General features: G+C 44.4%; 1 protein-coding gene and 1 long non-coding RNA gene across 4 annotated transcripts in view; one reads left to right on the forward strand and one right to left on the reverse strand.

Annotated features, from left to right (window-relative positions):
• The window catches only part of CDC42 (cell division cycle 42), a 54,446-nt gene extending 44,160 nt beyond the window's left edge, over positions 1-10,286 (reverse strand). Inside the window, exon 1 of one of the 2 annotated variants that reach the window (XM_070777115.1) lies at positions 10,168-10,284. The gene's annotated coding sequence lies outside the window, so the exon portion shown is untranslated. Of the gene's footprint in view, positions 1-10,167 lie in introns of both variants that reach the window. The other variant, XM_070777119.1, reaches the window with a different exon arrangement.
• Positions 10,287-17,761: 7,475 nt separating this feature from the next.
• LOC109577149 (uncharacterized) lies at positions 17,762-23,004 on the forward strand. 2 transcript variants are annotated; one of them, XR_011563136.1, is made up of 3 exons: positions 17,762-18,004; positions 21,012-21,107; positions 22,685-23,004. It is a non-coding gene; the product is annotated as an uncharacterized lncRNA (long non-coding RNA). The 2 variants fall into 2 exon arrangements; XR_002183497.2 differs by lacking the exon at positions 17,762-18,004 and having other exon boundaries at positions 20,160-21,107.
• The last annotated feature ends 301 nt before the right edge of the window (positions 23,005-23,305 follow it).

A 23,305-nucleotide genomic window follows, 5' to 3' on the forward strand; every position in this document is an offset into this window, starting at 1 on the left:
CTGCACAGAGGTAACAGTATAGTTCTATCCACTAAGAGATCAAGAGAAACAAAAACGACAAAAATAAGAGTTACAAAGACTGAAAAACAACCAGTATGTGCGGGCAACAAATATGCCTTTTAGAGCACACTTTGCAACCAAAGATAACACCATTAAAGCACAAACTTCTACTCTGATTATGAATTCCTTCTATGGAAATTATATACACATACCACATTTTGAGAAGCTAAGCTCCTATAATAGTATTCAAGATGCATTAATAATACACTTCTTTTAAAGCAATTATCCTTCTATTAAAAAATAAACTTCTAAATAAAGAAAAAAATTAATTTGTTTAATGTCTATTTTTAAACACTTCTATAAAATTAGGTGCAACAGCACTGGTCACTGATTTAAGACTGACTATAGTAGTTCCCTCTACTTAGAATGCTCTGGCCTGGATGACTCATTCAGTCATATCCCCTACAGGTCTTTGCTCAAATGTCATTCTGGAGTGAGAACTCCTCTGACTGCCTTATCTTAAACTGCACCACAAGTTCTACAAACCCCGAAACACTCCACTGTACCCTACCTCCCCTTCTTCATTTTCAGCCACTTATCTCCAACCCACACACTAGTGTGTCAATTTCATGGGGCCAGAGATCTGTTTTGGTCTATTGCATTCACTTCTATCGCCAACACCTAGAACTGTCATTTCCAGAGAGCACACAAAGGATTGCTGAAATCACTAATTAATAAAACAGTATGCATTAGAGATGAAGCGAGTCAAAAAAAAACAAAAACAAAAAACACTTGTTCTCTGAACTCAGAATATACCCATTAGTCGATCCTCTAAGCTCTTAACCCTCATCTATTACTATCTGGAGAAAAGAAGGGAGGGAGGAAGAAAAAAAAAATTTTTTTTAACTCCCTCTGAAAGACAAGAATCCTATTCCTAAAGCTTAAGTCAAGGCCACAGCCCAAACTAGCTATAGTAGTTAACATCTAAGTGTTTAAAAGCCACCCAGTATCATTTTGGGGAATAAACACCCTGAATCATCATGAGCAACTGTAGTCTAGGAATGCACAATTCTGCTTTTTTTCTTTTTGTGGCATGTGGCATGGGGGATCTTAATTCCCTGGCCAGGGATCCCCCCACCTTGCATTGGAAGCCCGGAGTCTTAAACACTGGACCAGCAGGGAAACTCTACTGAGTTTTAAACTAGCAAAAAAGGATACTTTTCTATAAAAAAACAAGATCCCTATAAAGAATGCATACCACATGATGTTTCTAACTGTATCACAGTGAAATAGTTTATGTAGCCAATCTTACACTCCTTAGCTTTATAATTAAAATGTGCTTCTAATTTTCGAACAATTCACTCAGATTTAACATCAATTAAAATAGTATACTTAAGGAAACACAGAACTGCCAAAAAATTATTTCCAGAATCTAGGTTTTCACAAAAATCTTTGCTATTGATTAGCTCTATTTTAAAAGCCATTTCTAAGTCTTACGTTTCTTTTAGAGTGTGTGTTAATATTTGCAAAGAATCACCTCATCTTTGTATTGTTAAAAAAGAGCATGAGAGATCTATGTTTTATAAAAGCAGAAATGATACCAATTTCTCAAACTGAAAGTAGCAGAGGTAAAAAATCTGATGTCAACAGAAAATAACTTTTGTTATCTTCAACATATATCACATCCAAGACATGAATTGTGATCCTAAAGAAAAATTACCCCACTACCAAAAAATAGTAATTTTTTAAAAAAAACTAAAAGAGCCCACCTCTCTTGGTCAACTATCCAACAGTAAGTAAAATGATTTTTTCTATTCCTGGCTCTGAACTAGAACCAAGGACAATTTTTTAGGAGAATATATCTTCATTTCCATGTAATATATGAAACTAGGGGGAAAAAAAAAATCAACGTAAAAGATGGTATCTGGGCCGGGCTTTTGTTTTTGTTGGAAAGGAGAAGTGGATTGGGCAGTATGTATGACAAGAAAAAGCAAAAGAAAGATGTCAAATTATAAAATATGAAGAACTTACAGATTACTGCCACAAACTCCTTAAAAATTTGTGTAAGTTTACAATTATTTTTTAAACATAAAACTTCTTTGGATCTCAAATAAAGTAGTTTTTAAAATTACATGACTTTCAGAGTTTTTAAAAAATGGCTTTGAAATTGCTGCAAGCTTTTCAGAATATTGGAAAATAATACTCAAACTAGGATCACTGATCCAAGAACAAAGAAAACTGGAGAGAGACTCCATTTCAGAGATTCCCTTTGCAGCCACTAGAGAATCACTTTCCCAGTCCCTAATAATGGATTGCAACCCTTCCAATACCTTGCCTGATTTTTAAATTGAGATGGAGCTACACCCCCATGTTGTTACTGTTAAGCTGCCAAGTTGTGTCCAACTCTTTGCAACCCCGGACTGCAACACACCAGGTTCCTCTGTCCTCCAATCTCTCTCCGAGTTTGCTCAAACTCATGTCCATTGAGTGGGTGATGCTATCTAACTATCTCATCCTCTGCTGTCCCCTTCTCCTTTTGGCTTCAATCTTTCCCAGCATTAAGGTCTTTTCCAGTGAGTCAGCTCTTCACATCAGATGGCCCAAGTATTGGAGCTTCAGCATCAGTCCTTCCAATGAATACTTAACTGCCCCATCGATACCCCAAAGATGTGTTTTATACATAACATGCCAAGTTCCATCCTAAGGAAGTGCATATTAGCAATTTCTGTACAAAGATCTTGAGCAGCGTTAGGCTACAGCAAGAATAGATAATCTGTGACCTCTGCTAAAGCCTCTACCTTTCACTTGCCTCAGGAACTTAAAGTTTTTTCCATTTTTCTACCCATAGCAAAGCCACACCAACAGCCCCTGAACCTAATGGAGCCACCAACCACCACAATCTCCCAGTCTACTATCTCAAAGGTGGAACTGGGTGTTCCATGGGTTGGGGAGATAGGGCCATCACCAAACAAGTTTAAACAACACTGAATTAAACAGATTCTGACAATCTGTGATCAAATGTAAAAAACTTCTATGAACCCTTAACAAACTTACATATCATAAATTTCCAAACTGGGGATATATTAAGTAGGGGTTCCAACCCATCCCCATGGAAACCTCTTCCAGCTATTCTGAAACACACTAGAGAATTAACATAGGCATTACTCTTAAAAAAATATTTTTTTTAATTTATTTATTGGCTACACAGCATGCCACGGGGGAATCTTAGCTCCCTAACCAAGGATTGAACCCATGCCCCCAGTATTCTAAGGGCAGAGTTCTAACCACTGGACCACCAGAAAAATTCCCACTCTTAAAAATTTAAAGTATCCCTCTTTGAAGTAAGCCAGAAAGAAAAACACCAATACAGTATACTAACACATATATATGGAATTTAGAAAGATGGTAACAATAACCCTGTGTACGAGACTGCAAAAGAGACACCGATGTATAGATCAGTCTTATGGACTCTGTGGGAGAGGGAGAGGGTGGGAAGATTTGGCAGAATAGCAGTGAAACATGTATAATATCATGTATGAAACGAGTCGCCAGTCCAGGCTCGAAGCAAGGTACTGGATGCTTGGGGCTGGTGCACTGGGACGACCCGGAGGAGGAGGGAGGAGGGTTCAGGATGGGGAGCGCGGGTATACATGTGGCGGATTCATTTCGATATTTGGCAAAACTAATACAATATTGTAAAGTTTAAAAATAAAATAAAATTTAAAAAAAAAAATTTAAAGTATTCCTTATCCCCATTTCCACTGATTTATAAATGCTTAGGGAGAAGACAATGGTACCCCACTCCAATACTCTTGCCTGGAAAATCCCATGGACGGAGGAGCCTGGTGGGCTGCAGTCCATGGGGTCACCAAGAGTCCATGGGGTCACCAGGAGTCGGACACGACTGAGCGACTTCACTTTCACTTTTCACTTTCATGCATTGGAGAAAGAAATGGCAACCCACTCCAGTGTTCTTGCCTGGAGGATCCCAGGGACGGCGGGGCCTGGTGGGCTGCCGTCTATGGGGTTGCACAGAGTTGGACACAACTGAAGCGACTTAGCAGCAGCAGCAGGATGAACTAACATTTCCTTTGGCCCTTTAAACAAATAAATCATACAACCTAAAATGATTCATACATTTTCATAGCTTATATTTTATACTATGTATACTATTTATACACTTTCTGAAACAAATTAGAGTATTAGATACTGATTTAAAGCCCTAGCACTCTCATTTAAAGCCCCAGCACTCAATATTCACAGGAACTATCCATTCATTCCTAGTTAACTGAAAAATGAAAATTTTATATTTAAAATCTAAGTAAGTTGTACTGTTATTCTTAAACCTCACAATAAAAATATGGTTTTCTGGCAAAGTAATAAATAATATAGATGGTTTAACTCCACTTCAAAAGATTCTAAAATTGAGCTCCTCTCAAATAGCCTTCAGCTGTTTTACAAACACTAGAAGCTACCATGAAGCTGTATTAGGATGAAAATCCTTGAAATCACATATAACAAAGATATCTTTCTTAAGAAACTTGACTCTCGCATCCTACTCCTCTTCATCTGCTTTTAGACAGATTTAAAGTAAACCCAATGAAAACAAAAAAATTACAAATATCCTAAAATTGCCTACCAACAAAGTAAATGGATTGTAGCTCAAATCTTGCTTATGCTTTCTTCTACAAAACTTATCATCTCACAGTCTTTAACACTAATTACAATATTCTTTAATTCCACCTTCATTTCTCCCCCTGGTTTCACCTACTCCTCATTTGACCTGTTATCTTCAATCTCTTCTGTTTACACAAGGAGTAACAAAAAGTGATAATCTTTTTAGCTGAAAATGATGGCTGTGGCTTAATATCTAACAGCAGATGGCTTCAAAATGCCCCTTGGGACACACAAAACGGACACAGGTTTGCCTGAGACATTGATTCCCAGCTCTCCTAGGGCTGCAGCACCTCCAGCCAGCCAAGAGTAGTTTTATCCTTTTACTCCAGTGGGGGGGATACCATACTTTTTTTATGTCTCCATTGATTTGAAAAAGGTCACGCAACACTGCTCCAGAGCACACACTGCAAAGGGATATTACTGGTGAATCTCTTCTACATCAATCAGTATTAAGAAAAACCAGAGAATATTTAATCAAGTCCTTTAAAAATAGCAATAATTTTTTCACGATGGTAGTTAAATAAAACTAGATTTTAGTTATTAACATTTTCCCCTGAGACTGGAGATATGGTTTAGTACCAAAAAAGCATAAAACATTTTTTACATCTGATCAGCTAAATGCCAGCTTTGTATTTAACCTGTTTTCATAACCAACAATTATGTGAATGATCCTAATCATATGCTCTTCATAACAGCAATTAGTTTTCCATAAAAAGTCACTGAGTTCAAATGTGTAACCGAACTCAAGTTCAAGCAGTTCTAAAACTAGAATTTAAGATTAGTTATTACTAAGTGGGAAATGACTCTTTAGAAACTAAACATATTAGTTCCTGATGATGAGCACAGACATGAGGTGATTCTACACAATAGGCAGGAAACTATAACTCAGAGGGTGCTTCAAACTTCAATGTGCATGAAAATCACTTGGAGATCGAATTAAAATGCAGATACTGATTCAGTAGGACTGGAATGGAGCCTGAGATACCTAAGGAGCTCCAAGGTGAAGCTTATGCTGCTAGTCCACAGGACTACATACTTCACACTTGAGAACTTACACCCTTAGCTCTATGACACTGCTTAAGATAATGAATATAAACTTAAAGCAGACACCAATTCTCACTTCATTTAATTTTTATGATTTCATGAGATTAATCTGAGGGAGGGATTGTTATTAAACTGTTGATGTTTGAAAGAAATGCATATAACTTCTCAAAAATAGGGGCATTAAGCAAGGCTGTAATAATAGCAAGAGCAAACACCTACAAAGCACTGCTGTGCCCCAGTTAATTGCTTTAAGTATTTCATTTAGAATACTCCTAACAACACTGTGGGGCTTCCCTAACGGCTCAGCAGTGAAGAATCCACCAGCAGAGCCCGGGAAACAGGTTCAATTCCTGGGTCCTGAATTGGGAAGATTCCCTGGAGAAGGAAATGGCAACCCACTCCAGTATTTCTGACTGGGGAATCCTATGGACAGAGGAGCATACCATGGGGTCGCAAGAGTTGGACACGACTTAGCGACCAACCACCACCACCACTGTGAGGTAGAGACTATTGCTAGTCCTTTGCTATGGGTTAATCCAGTCACATAGACGTTACTCGGGCTCATGGAGCTAATAAATGCCAAAGCCAGGATTTGAATCCAAGCAGTCTGATCCCAGAGTCTACACTATTAATCACTATACTCACAGTGTCTCTCTCAAAACACACAGCAATAGCAAATCAAAATGGCTCACTCTTACAGAAAATGATGCAAGTGTCAAGTGTTAAAGAACAGAGTGAGCAACCGAGGTTCTCTTCAGGTGACTGACCACTGACGCTTGGTAAACACTATAACTTAATATGTAGATTTTTGCTGTTAGAAACTGTTCTGGATTTCAGCATAAGAGCTAAATACTTTAACAAAAAAATGTTTCTAATTTTTTTAATAGGACACCATTTTAGTAGCGAAACTGGGGTTTCACTTCATGGAATGAGCAATTTGAGACCAATGTCCCATGGGCAACTAGTGAAGAGTTCTGACATCCAGGACTTATAACAGAAGTGAAGGCCAAAACAAGTAATGAAAATTGATTTGCTTTAGCAAAAATATTTTGGACTGAAGGGATGAGTAACTAAAAGTAGAAACGTAAGGGAAAAAACATAACATGACCAACAATTTTATGCCATTAAATTGAGGGAAAGAAGTCGCATAATTAAGCTATTTCAAAAAAGAAACTGGGGAAGGAAACACATTAAAGTCTGAATAATTTTTAGGAGAATAAAAACCAGTCATCAGGAAAGATTTTCTAAGCAACTATTAATTGTTCAGATAGTACACCTGCAGCAAATATAGGAGTAAACAGATGAATATGTTCAAGCAAAAGATTAGTAATCATCACTTCAATGAGCCCAAATATGCATATGGTTGACCAAGCACAAAAGTCATCTCAGGAAACAAAGTACATACGCCTGTAGAATATGCAGAAAGAGAAAATGTTAACCCTCCGACATCACATTCATTCATTTGACAAACATTTCTTGAGATACATCATGGTTTGCTACTATTCTAGGTGCCAGGGATCAGGGTGACCATACTAGGTCAAAAGTCCTGCCTTCACAGACTTACATTCTAGTGGGTGAAATTAATAGACTTGGAAGAGACTACCAAATATTGAAAACCTAGAATGCAACCTTTAATAGAAAATATATAGGTCTTTATGGGACAGAAGTTAACAAAATATCAACCCTCCTTCCCCCAGCAGAGGAAGCTCTGTGGCCTTAAGTGTTTCTCATTAAGCATTCCTTGTCCTCTCAAAACAGACCCTAAAACGATAAATGCATTTAAAATAAAAAGTACAATTTGACTTTTATTTCCAAGAATGGCTATAAATACTACTCCCAGACAGGCACAGTAAGTGAACCATTTTTAAAGTAACTAGGAATGCTTCTCTAATAAATCATAAAATTAAAAGTGGAAAAAGTACCCGAATAAAAAAAATCTTTAAGTTACAAAAAAGTCAAGATGTGGGTTTGGTGGGCTTTAAAAGAATCTCACTGATGTTTCATTTCAGCCCCTGACTACCTTAGGAGACAGTGGAGGACAGGGGAGCCTGGCCACAGGGTTACAAAGAGTGGGACACAACTTAGCAACTGAACCACCACCACCCTAGGCTGTAATACCTGCCTTGGGTGCCCCCAAAATTAAGTTCAACTGAGTACAGGTGTTATTATATACAAACATTTTAAGAGGTTGTGATACCTTTGGGGTCTTGAAAAAATTACTGAGAAAGTGCTCATTTTTAATACTCAATCACCAATCTCCTTGCCTCAGTATAAAAGCTGTGAAAATGAAAGTGAAGTCGCTCAGTCGTGTCAGACTCTTTGCCACCCCGTGGACTGTAGCCCACACCAGGCTCCTCGGTCCATGGGATTCTCCAGGCAAGAATACTGGAGTGAGTTGCCATTTCCTTCTCCAGGGGATCTTCCTGACCCATAAAAGCTGTAAATCCAAACTATTCTGCCATACTTTTAAAAGGGAAGACAATTGATATGTGTGTATTTAAAGCTCTTATGTACAGAAGAGTCGAGAAATATGGCAGGTAAGTACTTCAATTTTATATTCTTAAAAAGAGATACATTATGGCAAATGTATTTCAGAAGATCCAAGCTCCACACCTATATAATCATCTACCAACACCTACAAACTCCCAAAAGCTGCTTTAAATCGACCACTTCTATTAAGTGTTTAACAAGCAATCTGTTCTCTCTATAGAAACGAGAAACAATGAGAAAGTACTTGTTCCAACATGAACTACCCTTATAACAATGCATTACACAATTGGGTCTCATTCGCTTTACAATGCTAATATTTTTCTGTGCTACTGTACCCTGTAGTCAGTGAAGGATATACAATTCAAGATGTGCCTAAGATTCTGAAGAATGAATACTGAGATCTCCAAAGTCTGAAAATGTTATTCACGTAAGGTGGTTTTTTTTTTTTTTTTTTTTTTTGGTTAAAAATCCAAAACTCATTTTAACAAAACTAACCAGTAAGCAAAGAACAGGTGTAAAATGACCTGATTCTCTTTTCACCATACCCTTGCCACAAAAGAGCACGTGAGTCGACTCAGGTACCTACTCTGAATCAGTAAGACACACTTATTAAAGTTAAATAATCTAAGAATGTTATTTTGGAACAAAGAAAGGCTTCCACAAATAAATTAACTTCATTCCAATACAGCCACAGGGATCTTTAAAGTTACAGCCCACGCCAAGTGGCTAAAGAAAAGTGTTGTCTTACGTTTTATTCCCCTGGCATTAAGATCATCTTGAGATTTTAAACCTCCCTGGCTTTCAGACGTGTATGAGACAGCCAGGATTTCAAAAGATCATCTCTGAATACCAGTAGTTGGGAAACAGGCAAGATATGCCACTGGGTGGACCCAACAGAGGCTACCAAATGCTGTCTTAATTTAGCGAGCCCCTGACTTGCAGGAGTTAAAAACTCTCACCCCTTATATTGCAATGACGTAATCTTCCCCACTGCATTTCTCTAGGACTTAAAGGGAAAGGGGGGGAGGGTGGGAAGCAAATGAACAAAGAAAAATTTCCCCCTCAAGAGAGGAATCAGGCAAAAAGCAGAACGACAGTTTCGGGAGGTGTTTAGGTTAACTCCCAGCAAGGGAAGCTTCAACTGAAGAGGCGGGGAGGGAGAAGAGTTGGGAGAAGCCAAATGGAAACGGTATTGGGAGGAACTCGACCTAAGGCAGGAATCAAGGAGACCAGAGAAGCGGCGACCGAGCCGCCCCCCAGCCCACCCTCCCGGCCCGGGACGAGGCGTCGGGCGGCCGCGCCGCAGAGCGAGGGAGGCGCGCGGCAGGGCCGAGCCCCTGCGGGCCGCCCGCTTCCCCGACCGCGCTCGCGATCCGCTCCCCTCCCCCGCCGCCGGCCGCAAAATGTCCGCGGCGAAGCAGGAAGTCGAAGCCGGGGCGCGCGCTGGGGGCCTGCCGGCCAGCCGGGGAGCCCCGGCCCCGCCAGCCCGCGGGCGTCTGGGAGAGGGTCTGCGGCCCTCGCCGCCCCGGCCCAGCCGCCCGCCCCGGCGAATGGGGGGGTGGGCGTCCGCGGGGCCGCGGGGGAGGGGAGCCGGGCGGCCGGGATGGGTGTGACCCTTTCCTTCCGCCGCTGCCCGGTGACAGCCTGGCCGCGCCCTCGCCCCGGCACCTCACGCCCCGGCCGCGCGCTCCGGGGCGAACCCGCGCCCCCCGCCGCCGCCGCCGCCGCCGCCGGGCCCTCCGCGACCCCCTCCCCTCAGGCCCCCTGACAGAACCCGGACCCGCGACGCGCGAGCCCGGCACCCCTCCCCCCGCGGCGCCCCGCGCCCGCCCCCCGGGGGTCCCAGAGCGGGAGGTCCCCGCGGACGGGGAGACGCCAGGGGCGGCGCGGCGGGGGCAAGGGGACAGTGTGAGGGGGGAGCCGCTCCCGCGGGGCAACCTCGGGCCCCACACTCACCTCAGCTCCTCCGCCGGGGCGTTGGCAGCACTGCGCGGGGTCTCCTCGGCTGCCGGACAGGGGCACGCGCCTGACGTCAGCACGCAGGCGACGCACGGTTGGGTTATCCGCGGAAATGGGAGGGGACGGGAGGCGAAAAGAGGCCGAGCGGTTCCGGGCGGGGCCTGAACTCCTCCCCCGCCTCCCGCCAGGCCCCTGGTTCGGGCCGCCTAATGCGCACGCGCGTCACCGCGGTCGCTAGTTGGTGGCTGCTCTCTGCACTTCTTTCTGCAGTTCTTTTCCTGGATTTGTAATTTATGCCACAAACGATCGCTTGCAAAGCGCTACCCCTAACATGTCTTTTGATCCTTGCATCCTTACAAAGCGTTAGCATCCCGATTTTGCAGAGAGAAGACAGTGGTTACTCAAATGGACAGTGACTTGCCCAAGACCACACTACAAGTGGGACGGCCTCCTGACTCCCCCTGGCCTGTATTCAGTCCGCCTTAAACTGAGCGCCTAAGAATTGATGCTTTTGAACTGTGGTGTTGGAGAAGACTCTTGAGAGTCCCTTGGACTGCAAGGAGATCCAACCAGTCCATGCCAGTCCTGAAATCAGTCCTGAATATTCATTGGAAGGACTGATGCTGAAGCTGAAACTCCAATACTTTGGCCACCTGATGCGAAGAACTGACTCACTGGAAAAGACCATAGATTGAAGGCGGGAGGAGAAGGGGACGACAGAAGATGAGAAGGTTGGATGGCATCACTGACTCAATGGACATGAGTTTGAGTAAACTCTGGGAGTTGGTGATGGACAGAGAGGCCTGGCATGCTGCAGTCCATGGGGTCGCAAAGAGTCGGACACGACTGAGTGACTGAACTGAACTGGCTTAAGGGCTGAGGTCGCTTCTCATCTCTGTTTAGACCCCTTCTGTCCCTCGCTCAAACCACATCTCTTGGTTTAGAGACTTCCTCCCCACCACCTGCGCTCACTGCCTCCTCTTCAGCCCTTCTGCTGGCTCTCAGCCTTTCAATGTCACCGACTTCCTGATCTTGCTATCCTCACAGCACCCGTTTATCATCTGTCTTCCTGGCTAGTGTGCAAACTTCAGGAGAATAGGAACCTTCCGTCTTGTTCAGATGTTTCCCAGTGTTCCAGGAAAATAGCTTATCTTAGTAATAGCTCCTTTGTTGATGACCACCAGTTAGTTGGCCAAGAAAAACATTTGTTTCCAATATATTTAATAGTTAAGAGTTTCTTTTGGACTTTTTAATTACACAAGAAAAATACATTTTTGAGTGTTTACTATAGGTGGCAGGAGGAGAAGGGGACAATAGAGGATGAGATGGTTGGATGGCATCACCGACTCAATGGACCTGAGTTTGAGTAAACTCCGGGAGTTGGTGATGGACAGGAGGCCTGGCGTGCTACGGTTCATGGGGTTGCAAAGTTGGACACGATTAAGCGACTGAACTGAACTGGACAGGTTTGCATGTAATAGTAGCTAATGTAAAATTCACAACCACCCTAGAAGTTAAGAACTACTACCCCCACTTATTTTTTTTTTCAATCAGCCATAATCACATCTGGGATAAACTTCATAGGCTAGGATACTGCCACTGCACAAAGTTTACCCCCACTTACTGATGCATGAACAGAGGCTCAGATGTGTTAAGGGACTTACCCAAGGTCACCAAGCCAGGCAGTGGCAGAACTAGCACTTAAACCCAAGAGGCCAGTTGACCTACATACTACCTAATTGCAGATAGTATATAGGTAGTTGTAGGTAGTATGTTGGTAGTAGGTAGTACCTACATACTACCTAGCAGATTTATTAAAATGAAATCAGAAGATAAGCTTTAGCTGTTAGTCCTACCCCTAGTGATACCAACTATTAACATTTTGGTGTACACCTTTCCAGATATTCATAGATATATGTGTGTATTACTTTGGCTACCTCATGCGAAGAGTTGACTCATTGGAAAAGACTCTGATGCTGGGAGGGATTGGAGGCAAGAGGAGAAGAGGACGACAGAGGATGAGATGGCTGGATGGCATCATTGACTCGATGGACGTGAGTCTGAGTGAACTCCAGGAGTTGGTGATGGACAGGGAGGCCTGGCGTGCTGCGATTCATGGGGTCGCAAAGAGTCGGACACGACTGAGCGACTGATCTGATCTGATCTGATGTATATCTATGAATATATTGTATACACATTTATTGCACAAAAACAGATTGTACTCCGCATTTCTCTCTCAAAACTACATTGCAAACATCTTTCCATGGCAAGTAAAGCATCATATACTAAAAAATATAAAGTATTTTTTTAATGTGGACCGTTTTTAAAGTCTTTATTGAGTTTGTTACCATATTGCTTGTTTTATGTTTTGTTTTATTTTTTTTTTCTGCCTCAAGGTATGTAGGATCTTAACTGCCCAAAGTGAAAATGAAGTCGCTCAGTTGTGTCCGACTCTGCGAACGAATGGTCTGTAGCCTACCAGGCTCCTCAGTCCATGGGATTTTCCAGGCAAAAATACTGAAGTGGGTTGCCATTTCCTTCTCCAGGGGATCTTCCTGACCCAGTGATCGAACCCGGGTCTCCCTCATTGCAGGCAGACGCTTTACCCTCTGAGCCACCAGGGAAACCAACCCCCCAACCAGGGATCAAATCCACACCCCCTGCACTGGAAGGCCGAGGTCTAGACAACCAGGGAAGTCCCCACGCGTCATTTTTAAAGGCTGCATTTCATTATTCAGGCATTTCTATATTTATCCAATCAATCGCCTACTGTTGGAATTTAGGTTATTTTTGGTTACTGTAAATTTTTGACTGTTGGAAAAATGCATGAGCTTAGTTTCTTAAACTGGAAGGAAAACTGGTTGTTTTCTCCCTCCGCCAAGACCAGTTGGCAGTGACTTTTCCTCCATCCCGTCTCACAGTTCCCATCAGTGTCCCCAGACAATGTCTGCCCTTTTCATCAGCAGCAAAATCCTGATGGGGTGTCACCCAGCCCACTCGATTTTTCCTGCCTTTATCCTGAGGACAAGAACTCACTTAGCACTTTGTCTGTTATGTTGTCAGGGCTTTGTCAGAAGAACCTTCCCAACATTTACATCGCCCCAAAGGCAACAGTGGAGAAGGCAATGGCACCCCACTCCAGTACTCTTGCCTGGAAAATCCCATGGACGGAGGAGCCTGGTGGGCTGCAGTCCATGGGGTCACTAAGTCGGACAAGACTGAGCGACTTCACTTATCACTTTCCTGCATTGGAGAAGGAAATGGCAACCCACTCCAGTGTTCTAGCCTGGAGAATCCCAGGGACGGGGGAGCCTGGTGGGCTGCCATCTATGGGGTGGCACAGAGTCCGACAGGACTGAAGCGATTTAGCAGCAGGAGCAGCAAAGGCAACAGTGTTACTATTTGACCCAGTCTAGCCCTTCCCTTGCCATCAGCCCAGACCTCCACCTCCTGGTGGCCCCTCCCCACTGCCTCACTGGCGGCAGCTGCTTCACCTTTGCAGGAGGGCCAGCCTGTGGGTTTCCACTTCTCCTTCCCCTGTGATTACCAGCCCAGTGTCTATTCCTTCTTCCTCTAGTAACAGCATTTCCATTTCTCCTGGGCAGCTCTTCCCCCAGTTCTCAACCCCTGTGGCTTGAGAGGAAATGAGTCTCTGCCCAAGTTGCAGGGCTAGACACGTGGCCCATGCTTGGCCTATCAGAGCATTTTAGAGGGCCCTCTGGCCACAGCATGCCAGCAGTGGGCACGTGACACAACGAGAGCCAGGAGAGCCGATTCCGGGCCTTTGGTCAGAACTTTCCAGTTGAATGAATCCACCTTCTGAGAGCAGCATGGAATCACGGCACTGCTGGCAGCCCTCTTCTCACCATCAGGCGAGCGACGGCCTGAGAATGAGACCCAGACAGAGGGGAGAACAGAGCAGAGAGACAGGACAGTGAAACCAAGTCTCAGGAGCATGACTGAGCCCTTGGATCCAGTCTTGCTTCAATTTGCAATCACATTAGCCAATAAATTCCCTCTGCTGCCTGGGCCAGGTGGAGTAGGTTTCTGTTACTTGCAACTTCAAGGCTCTTGATGCACCATCACTCTGACACTCCTGACCCCAGTGTCTGCCCCTTGTGGTACTTGCCACCACCCTCTATGTAGATGATTCCCAAATCTCTACCCTCTCTAACCCCTTCTCACCCCCTTTTCCAAATTTCCAGCTACTCACAAATCTCATCAGCACCACAGAAATCATCTTCCAGTTCCCCCGTGCTTCAGGTTCTGCGGTGCCTAGATCGGCTTCGGGTCCCTGAACCTTCATATATCCAGGGATCCCAAACTTTTTTGCATTGTAGATCCTATGCCCACAAATTAATACCCAGCTTCTAGAGGTTTCCTTTAAGAATCTCTCTTTTAGGACTTCCCTGATGGTTCAGTGGTTAAGATTCTGTGCTTCCACTGCAAAGGGTGCTGGATCAATCCTTGGTCAAGAAACTAAGGTCCCACATGCCATGTGGTGCAGCTAAAAAATTTAAGAAATCAAGAAGAAGCTCTGTTTGAATTCATTTTATACAGCACAGCCTTCATCTTCCTAGGTGTTAGTTCTGATTAAGACACTGCCCAGTTCAGGAAATCCCAGTGCTTTCTTCTCTGTCTTCAAAATAAAATTCTAAGTCCTTTAGCCAGGTATTCTCTGTCCGCCATAATCAGGCACCAACTTGCCTTTCCAAAGTTATTTCCCCTTCCCTTCTGTATTAGTTCTACAGAGGAACAGAACCAATAGGAGATTCAATGGATGGATAGATGAATCTACATCTATTTATTAATATATTTATATGTATCTATATTTCCAATTCTACCTAAAGAGATTTATTATAAGGAATTGATTCACACGATTACGGAGGCTGGTACGCCCCAAGATCTGCAAGGTGAGTTGGCAAGTAGAGATGCAGGAACTGGTACAGTTCCCATCCAAGTCTGATGGCCTGAGAACCAGAAGAGCCAATGTTTCCATTGCAGTCCAATAGCCAGCCTCTCAAGACCCAAGAAAAGTCAACATTTCAGTTTGAGTCCAAAGCCAGGACTTACTTCTTTCTTACTCAAGGGAGGGTTAGCCTTTTTGCTCAGACCTTCAACTGGTTGGATGAGGCCCACCACATCAGGGAGGGCAATCTGCTTTACTCAAATGTTAATATCATCCAGAAACTCTCACAGACACATCCAAAATAATGTTTGACCAAATATCTCAGCACCACAGGGCCCAGTCAAGTTGACACATAAAATTAACCATCACAGCTTTCATTCCACCCCCTTATGCTGCAGTTAGAGTAAGTTACTTAGTATTGTGCACGCAGGTACCGTGATTTCTGGTCTCTATGTCCTGCTAATGCTGTTCCACTTACCAACAACACCCATCCTGTTCATCTCTCCTACCTCTCAAGTCCCACTCTCCTTCCCATTCTGAACTGCTCCTTTTGCCAACATGGACCTTGTGTCCTTTCCCACTTCTGTAACTAGGCAGATTCAGTGGTTCCCTTCTTAGTCTGGCAAACTCTTGTTCTTTTCTTCAAGGACTAACCTAGATCTCAGCTGTGAATGCTTCCCTGACAACTCCACACAACCAATTATTCCTATTATGCTCTATTTAAAGCATGCCATATTTGTATCTGCTAAAATGCCATTCGGCCATGAGCAGGCAGGGACCTTAACGTATTCATTTTTGTTTCCTTTTACCTAATTTCCTGGCACTCTGCCGACCTTCAGAAATGTTTGATAAACAATGCATGAATGAGCGTCATCCACCTCTTCCATGAGGCTTGCTCTGGCCCCTGCCACCCAAAGTGGTCCCTGCCTCTTCTAAATTCCCGCAGCTCTTATCTGAGGATTTCCCCAGGCCTCACCCTGTCCTGTCGTGCTTATCCACACTTTCCCTGCCTGACTGTAAGCTCCCAGGTGCAGGATCAGCTTGGGGTGCATCTTATGCCCCTGAGAGTGCTCTTCAGGAGCTTCAGATGTGGTGAGCACTCAAACACTGGTTGAATGAGAGAAGCCTCAACACCACTTTCCCTGACAAATACCGAAGCCTCCAATCCGCTACCATCTCCCCAGAGCCTGTCAAGATTCACTGGAGAAGGATCTATATTAAAGAGGCTCTCCTTTGCATTCCTCAGCCTTAGGATTTACGTGAGAAAGTCCTAATTTAAGACTCTCCGTGTGATTCATAGGTTATAAAACTATTAAGAAAATCAAGGAAGTGATTATTGCAAAAATCCAGCTACTGGCTGCCTCTAACTGAGATAGTAATCTGGAAAGGATCGGGGTGTGCTGGGCTTGGGGGATGATGTTGACAATGCTCTGGTTCATGACCTGGGTGATGATTACTTGGATATTTGCTTTATACGTATTCATTGTACTGTATACTTGTTTTCTGTGCTTTTTCTCACGTTTAATATTTCATAAAAATTAAAATTAGAAATAATTAAATAAAACAAACTCTCACTGTTGTTACTAGAAGGTTGATGTTGTTGTACAAATTCCTATTATGGAAGGATTTCCCCAGTGGTCCAGTGGCTAAGACTCTGCACTTCCAAAGCAGGAGGCAAAAGTTCGATCCCTGGGCGGGGGACTAGATCCCACATGGCGCAACTAGAGCCCGCATGCTGCAGGGAAGACCTGGTGCAGCCAAGTAAATAAATAAATTCCTATCACTGAGACTCAGACCTTTCCTTCCATTCTGGTTCGCTGACCGGTCTTTCCTTCCTCAGACTGGTCGCGGCCCCAGGCCCTGCCGGCAGCCCCATTTTATTGCTGGGACTGCCGCACCTTAAGGGGCCAGAGCTGCCGCAGCGGCAGGCACCTCCAAGGGCCACCACCCTCCTCCCACCCTTTATGCGGTCCCCGCGCTGCTCAGCCTCTCTCCTCCACTTTGTGCCACATCCTTACGCTTGTCCAGGGACCTGGACCCCTCTTGGAGTCAGAGAAAGGAGAGAAACTGACCGAACCTGTTTCCTACCTGCCTTTTCTCTAACTGGCCCAGGCTTGCCACCCTCATCTCTGTTACACATCTCTGGTGAAGATATTCTGGGTCACTGAAGAAGAGTGGATGAGATGGGATAGGGAAGAGAAGAATCTGTCAACACCTGAGCATCTCCTTCCCCATCTGGTCGGTTTTGGTAAGAGCTCAGAAGCATACGGCACAAAGATGAGATTTTAACTTGAAAATGATGCAAGAATTGCTTGTGCGGCCTAACTGGTCATGGGCACATTGCTACCCGTATTCAGCAAGTAGTCGAGTCCGTTATGTACCAGGTACCTTGGCGGCAAAGGTGAACACCGTCCCCCCACTTAACTTCAGTAGCTTCTCCTGGCTCCTGCCCATCCTCTGGCCTTCTACGGACCACGCATTCACTCACTGGGCTCCAGCTATGTTGCTGTCTTTGTTGTTCCTCAGACACATCTGAGCTTCCTGTGAAACCCTCTGAAGCTTGCACTTGCTACTCTCGCTCCTGCTCTGCATGTACCTGCTCCGTTCCAATCTCGCCTCTTCAAGACCTCCTCCCTTCCCCCCACCCCTGCAGCTTCAGTGGCACCTCACACCCACTCTCACACCACACGGTTTTACTTCCTTCCTAGAGCTGATCACTATCCAGAATGATCTCACCTCTTTATTTTTCTTGTAGTCCGTCTCTTCCCATTAAAAAGTAAATGCAAAGATTTCCTTCACCACTGTACCCTCAGCGCTAGAATGTAGGGCGTACTCATAAATGACTGTTGCAGAAAACACCGTGAATGAAGATACAATTCCCACTTAAAGAACTAAGGTCACACAGTGGAACAAGCAACAATCAAGGTAAGTGTTAAGATGGGCGGCATACAAGAATCTGCGGACACAAGAAGAGTATTCACAATAGTTATATGTAATATTTACCAAGTATTTCCTAAGTTCCAGCTATTGTTCTAAATATTTAATATGTATTACCTCACTTGAAATTCATAAGAACTCTAGAAACCATGATCTTCAACAGAAGTGAGGAGTGAAGAGGTCAGTAACCCATGGCCAAAATCATGCAGCCGGTAGATGGAAGCTCTGGGATTCAAATCCAGAGCTGACCACAGACTTCCCAAAGGAGGGAGATTTGCTCTGAGTCTAGAGGACTTGCACAGACTGGTCAGGCCAGGATAGGGCGTATCAACAGAACAGAAGCTTCCTGGCAGAAAGAACAGGCGTGTCCAGGTTCACAGGCACAGAAAAGCAGGATGCTCGGGGGACAGACAAATTATAGAGACATGATGTCGAATGTGAGAAACCAGACACAAAAGAGTATACACTGTCTTTGCCCACTAGCTTCAGCAACACTGCTCCAGGGCGATAGAAAGCATAACAGTTACCTTTCAGGGGGTTGATAACTAGAGAACAGCATGAGGGAGACTTCCAGGGGAGCTGGTTAAATCCTGTGTCTTCATCTGGAAGGTGGTGAGAGGAGTATGCACACTTTGGATAAATTCATTGAGTCATGCAATTAAGATCTGTGTGTTTTACAGGATGCCTGTTATATCTAAATCTTAAAAATTAAAGGTCACGACACACTAGCATTGGCCTATAAACTAACACACTTGTGCTTTTTTTTAAAGAAGTGTAGGCTTTTTTCAACGCTGAGGTTTAATGCCTGAGGATAAGATAAGAAATGAGGAGAGGGATGGGGAGGAGTGAGAAGATAAAAACAGAATTTTAGGTAGAGAAATGAGGAATGCAGAGATGGAGCTGTTTGAGAAATGGGCTCAGGAGGAAGGAAAAGATCAAAGAGACAGCTGAGAAGGAATCACTCGATGAACCTTCCCTTTACCAAGTAGATTCAGCTACAATATAGGCTAGCATAGAACATAGCATATACAGAATGTCTCTGTGCCACGCGAGGGCGACCCTAGCTGGGAATATGAAACAAGACAGGTGTGGGAACTGGACCTCAGAGAGGTGACAAAACTTGTCTGAGATCACACACCTTGAAAGGGCGGGAGTTACCTTTGCTAGGAACATCCCATTTGTGCTAAGACAGGGCTCCAAAACACTTAGCTCTGGCCCCCGAGTGAAGGCGGAGCTTTGGCCCAGAGGAAGTGAAGGGGAGGCCCTGGCTGCTTTGGTGGTGGTGGTGGCTTCCTGCCCAGAAGACACACCCAGCTTCAAAATCACTATTCTGGGCAGTCAGCTTGTTGCTAGGCACCCAGAGGACCCTGGAGCTTTCAAACAGAGCCAGCCAAGGGCTGTTTTAACTTCACCTCACTGCAACATCAGGTGCAAAACGGAGAGGGAAGCCAGCCACCCCAGTGAAGACTGAGTGAAACCTTCCTCTTTTCTTCAGGGGTTTATTTTCACCATCATCTCCATTTTAAACAGGGACAATAATAATCTCCAATTAAACAATTTAATCTCCAACTAAACAGGAATTAATAATCTCACTGCCTTGTTTCCCATGAATTCCAGTCATTTGTGTTCACTAAGAAGGAAGCACTTTAAATTAGGCAGCAACCATGTGTCTTCTACAAAATGAACTATTTCCAGAGGACGTCATGTGCAGGTCGCGTGTTGGAGGCCATGAACAGATTCCCTCTACGTGGGGTTCACAATCCGCTGGGGATACAAACTAGACACTGCATGTGATCCTGGGCACAGGCCTTGGCATAGCAGGTACACAGTGCATATTGCTGAATGAGCAGGGATGCAGAACTAGAGGGAAGGTGTTACAGGAGCTCACAAGAGGGATTCAAATGCTGACTCCAGGCAGAAAGCAAAGAAGGCTTCGTGAAGGTGACCATGGCTACCTGCATCATAAACAATGAACGGGAGTAGGCTGGCAAAGACGGGGGAGGCAGAGGGTGGGACATTTCAGGCCAAGGGAAAATGGCCAATAAATGCATGGTGGTGGGTGGAAAATGTTTAGCAAAATAGTCAACTCATTGTCAAGAGCGTTGTAGTGAGCTGCCTTTGGAGACTGACCACACGGGGTGCTCTGAGGAAGGCCAGATGCGCTTGAATTCTCACCACCACGAGTGGAGGACTCTGCCCCCGCCAGCCCCTGGAGTTGGCCTCCTTTCCAGCAACCAGGGCCTGGCACCCACTCACTGCTCAGGGTGTAGTTGCCCAACAGATGACACATTTTTCCATGGCTCCAGCCAGTTGCTAGGAATCTCATATTACTTTGTGGTCCGTACACTGCTTTTCACCAGCAGCCATCTGGCAGGAGCACTTTTCAGTGACTAGATGAAACTGTGGAACTGGAGTCAAAATAATCACAGAGGGCAAGTCAGACACGAGACATGTTAGAAACGCTCCCCTCCAGCTCCGCTACACTGTCCCTCCTCTTGCCCCATCATTCGCAGAAGTCAAAGCATTCTTGGACGTCCCTGCTGGTCTGGCGGTTAAGAATCCGCCTACCTATGCAGGGAACGCTGGTTTGATCCCTGATCCAGGAAGATTCCACCTTCCCTTGGAGCAACTAAGCCCATGCGCCGTAACTACTGAGCCTGTGCACTGAGGGCCTGTGCTCTGCAAAGCGAAGCCACGGCGATGAAAAGTCGGCACCTCAACGAAGAGCAACCCCTGCTTGCTACAACTAGAGCAAGGCCACAGGCAGCAACGAAGACCCAGAGCAGCCAACAGATAAACGTTAGAAATGAACAGGGTTCTTTAGAATTGGCATCTAGATCGACTGCAGAAATGACAGTGACTGGCAGTGGTGAGAACTACTCTACGGGGTGGAGAAAGCATGGGAACCACCTCTGGAGGAGTGGCACTAGAGACGGGGAGTGACTGTCTTCCCAAATCTCCACAGGGCCCGTGAAATCCTTGGTTTATTTTTTAGTAACCAGGCAGCGTGACCTCTTGGCAAGGGCATGGGACTAGGGCCAGACGGAATGGAGATCAACTCGAGCTTCTCCTCTTACTGGATTTGTTTGGGGTAAGGATTTGCATCTACAAGTTCACGTCCGTGAAAAAGTGTTGGTACTAACAGGTTGCTGGGAGATACTGCTGGGCATTTTACCAGTTTCGGTTTGAGTTCTGGCTAACTTACCTCTGTAAGCCTCACTTGTGCTTTGGAGGTTCACCTCCGTATCTAAACCCCCTACCTTGCATTTTTTATTGAAAGTGTAAGGCTAGGTATTAGCCATACAGAATACTATGCAACTGCTAAAAAAATTTTTTTTAATAAACCTTTTTATGTTGATACCAAAAGACTGCTAAGGCTTACTGTGCAAGAAAAATATATTAAACATTCATAATGTATTTTGTGTAAATAAAAAAGGATTTCTCTGGCAATTCGGCAGTCCAGTGGCTAAGACTCTGTACCTCCACTGCAGGAGCCATGGGTTCAATCCCTGGTCGGGGAACTAAGATCCCATATGCCACACAGCATGGTCAAAAAAAAAAGGCAGGGTGATATATGCCTATGTGGGCACATACATGTCTATCTGCAAAACTGTTAATGTGAAGACAGCCTTTACATTTTCCTCTTATATCCTTGGACTTTTCTATACACATGCAAATTAATTTTTTTTTACACTAACTGTATACTTAATCTCTATTATTATTACATCAACTCCACCTCAGATTGTCAGGCATTAGATCCTGAAGGCTGGGAACTCCTTGGGTAGAGGGCAAAGCAGATGCCAACCCTGCTTTCACAGAGCTTACCATTTTATGGGGAGGCAGAAAGAGACTGGCAGGCAGCACAGGACGCAACTGTATAACGTTAAAAATGTCAACAGGAGTTACCTAGGAAGTGAGAGTATGGACCAGGCTTGTTTTTTTCATACTTTTTGTCAAATGAATCTAAGACATGTTATTTTAGATTGGGCTTTCTGTGTGGTTCAGCTGGTAAAGAATCCGCCTGCAATGCAAGAGACCTGGGTTCAATCCCTGGGTTGGGAAGATCCCCTGGAGAAGGGAAAGGCTACCCACTCCAGTATTGTGGCCTGGAAAATTCCGTGGACTGTGTAGTCCACGGGGTCGCAAAAAGTGGGACACAACTGAGCGACTTTCACTTTCAAGATAAAGATGAAAAAAGCCAAAGAGATACCTCACACACAGGAGAGTGCTTTACAATTATCCTCCAATAGAAAATTTGAAGCGAAAAAAAAAAAAAGGAACCAATAAAGCCCAGTAACACCAGTCTTCCAACAGCTTCTCAATCCAACGTTAAGCTTAAGAGACCGTGGACCAAAGTATAATCTGGGACATGTCTGGATAAAGTCTCTTACCGAAAGTCAGTGGTTCTCAACCAGGGGCAAAGGAGACATTTTTGGTTGTCACACCTAGCTTGTGTTAATCTAGTGAGCAGAGGATAAAGATGCTGTTAAATACCCTAGAATCCACAGGACAAGCCCCCACAAAAAGGAATTACCTGGACCCAAATTGCCAAGGTTGAAAAATCTGTGCTAAGGGATTCAGGAAATCTCAGCTGTTTTAAAATGCCACAGATGAAGACATTTCAGTCCACTTGTAACTCTGGTCCTTTACTTGCATCCTAAATTCTAGGCTATCAAAGCACCTGAGAAACTGGAGCAGGTCAGGAAATTCTTTAACACCAGGAGTTCCTAATCCCTGCAGACTAAAGGAAATACCTTCGGAATGTTTTGAGCAAATGGAGTACTGAAGATACTACGACACTATCACTGTTACTCCGTTGCCAACGTTAAATTTTACTTGAGAGCTTAACCCAGTCAACGAAAGTTATTTCCCAAATACTGTACTGTACGCCCTCCCATTCCCATTGTAAAGGCCTTTACAAAAGGTGTCCCTTCTGTCCAGTGATCTCTGACTCCTACTGAAGTTCAATAAAAATGTCACTTCCCTGACTCAGCTCTTTAAAAAAAAAAAAAAAACCCACAAAATGTGTTTTCTTAGTGCTGACTCAAAATTGTATGCCAAAAAAGACTAGTTTTACTCCAGCATTTCTAACAATGTATTTCGATGGCTTCTTCCTCTCCTTAGAAACAACACATTTCCTTAAAGTTGGGCTTTATATTTTTAATTTATGGCTGCACTGGGGTTCCATTGCTTTGAGGGCCTTCTCTAGCTGTGGCAAGTGAGGGCTGCTCTTTGCTGCTGTGCAGATTTCTTTGCAGTGGCTTCTCGTGTTGCAGAGCACAGGCTCTA

The sequence above is a fragment of the Bos indicus genome, chromosome 2, assembly GCF_029378745.1.
Source record: "Bos indicus isolate NIAB-ARS_2022 breed Sahiwal x Tharparkar chromosome 2, NIAB-ARS_B.indTharparkar_mat_pri_1.0, whole genome shotgun sequence".
NCBI lineage: Eukaryota > Metazoa > Chordata > Mammalia > Artiodactyla > Bovidae > Bos > Bos indicus.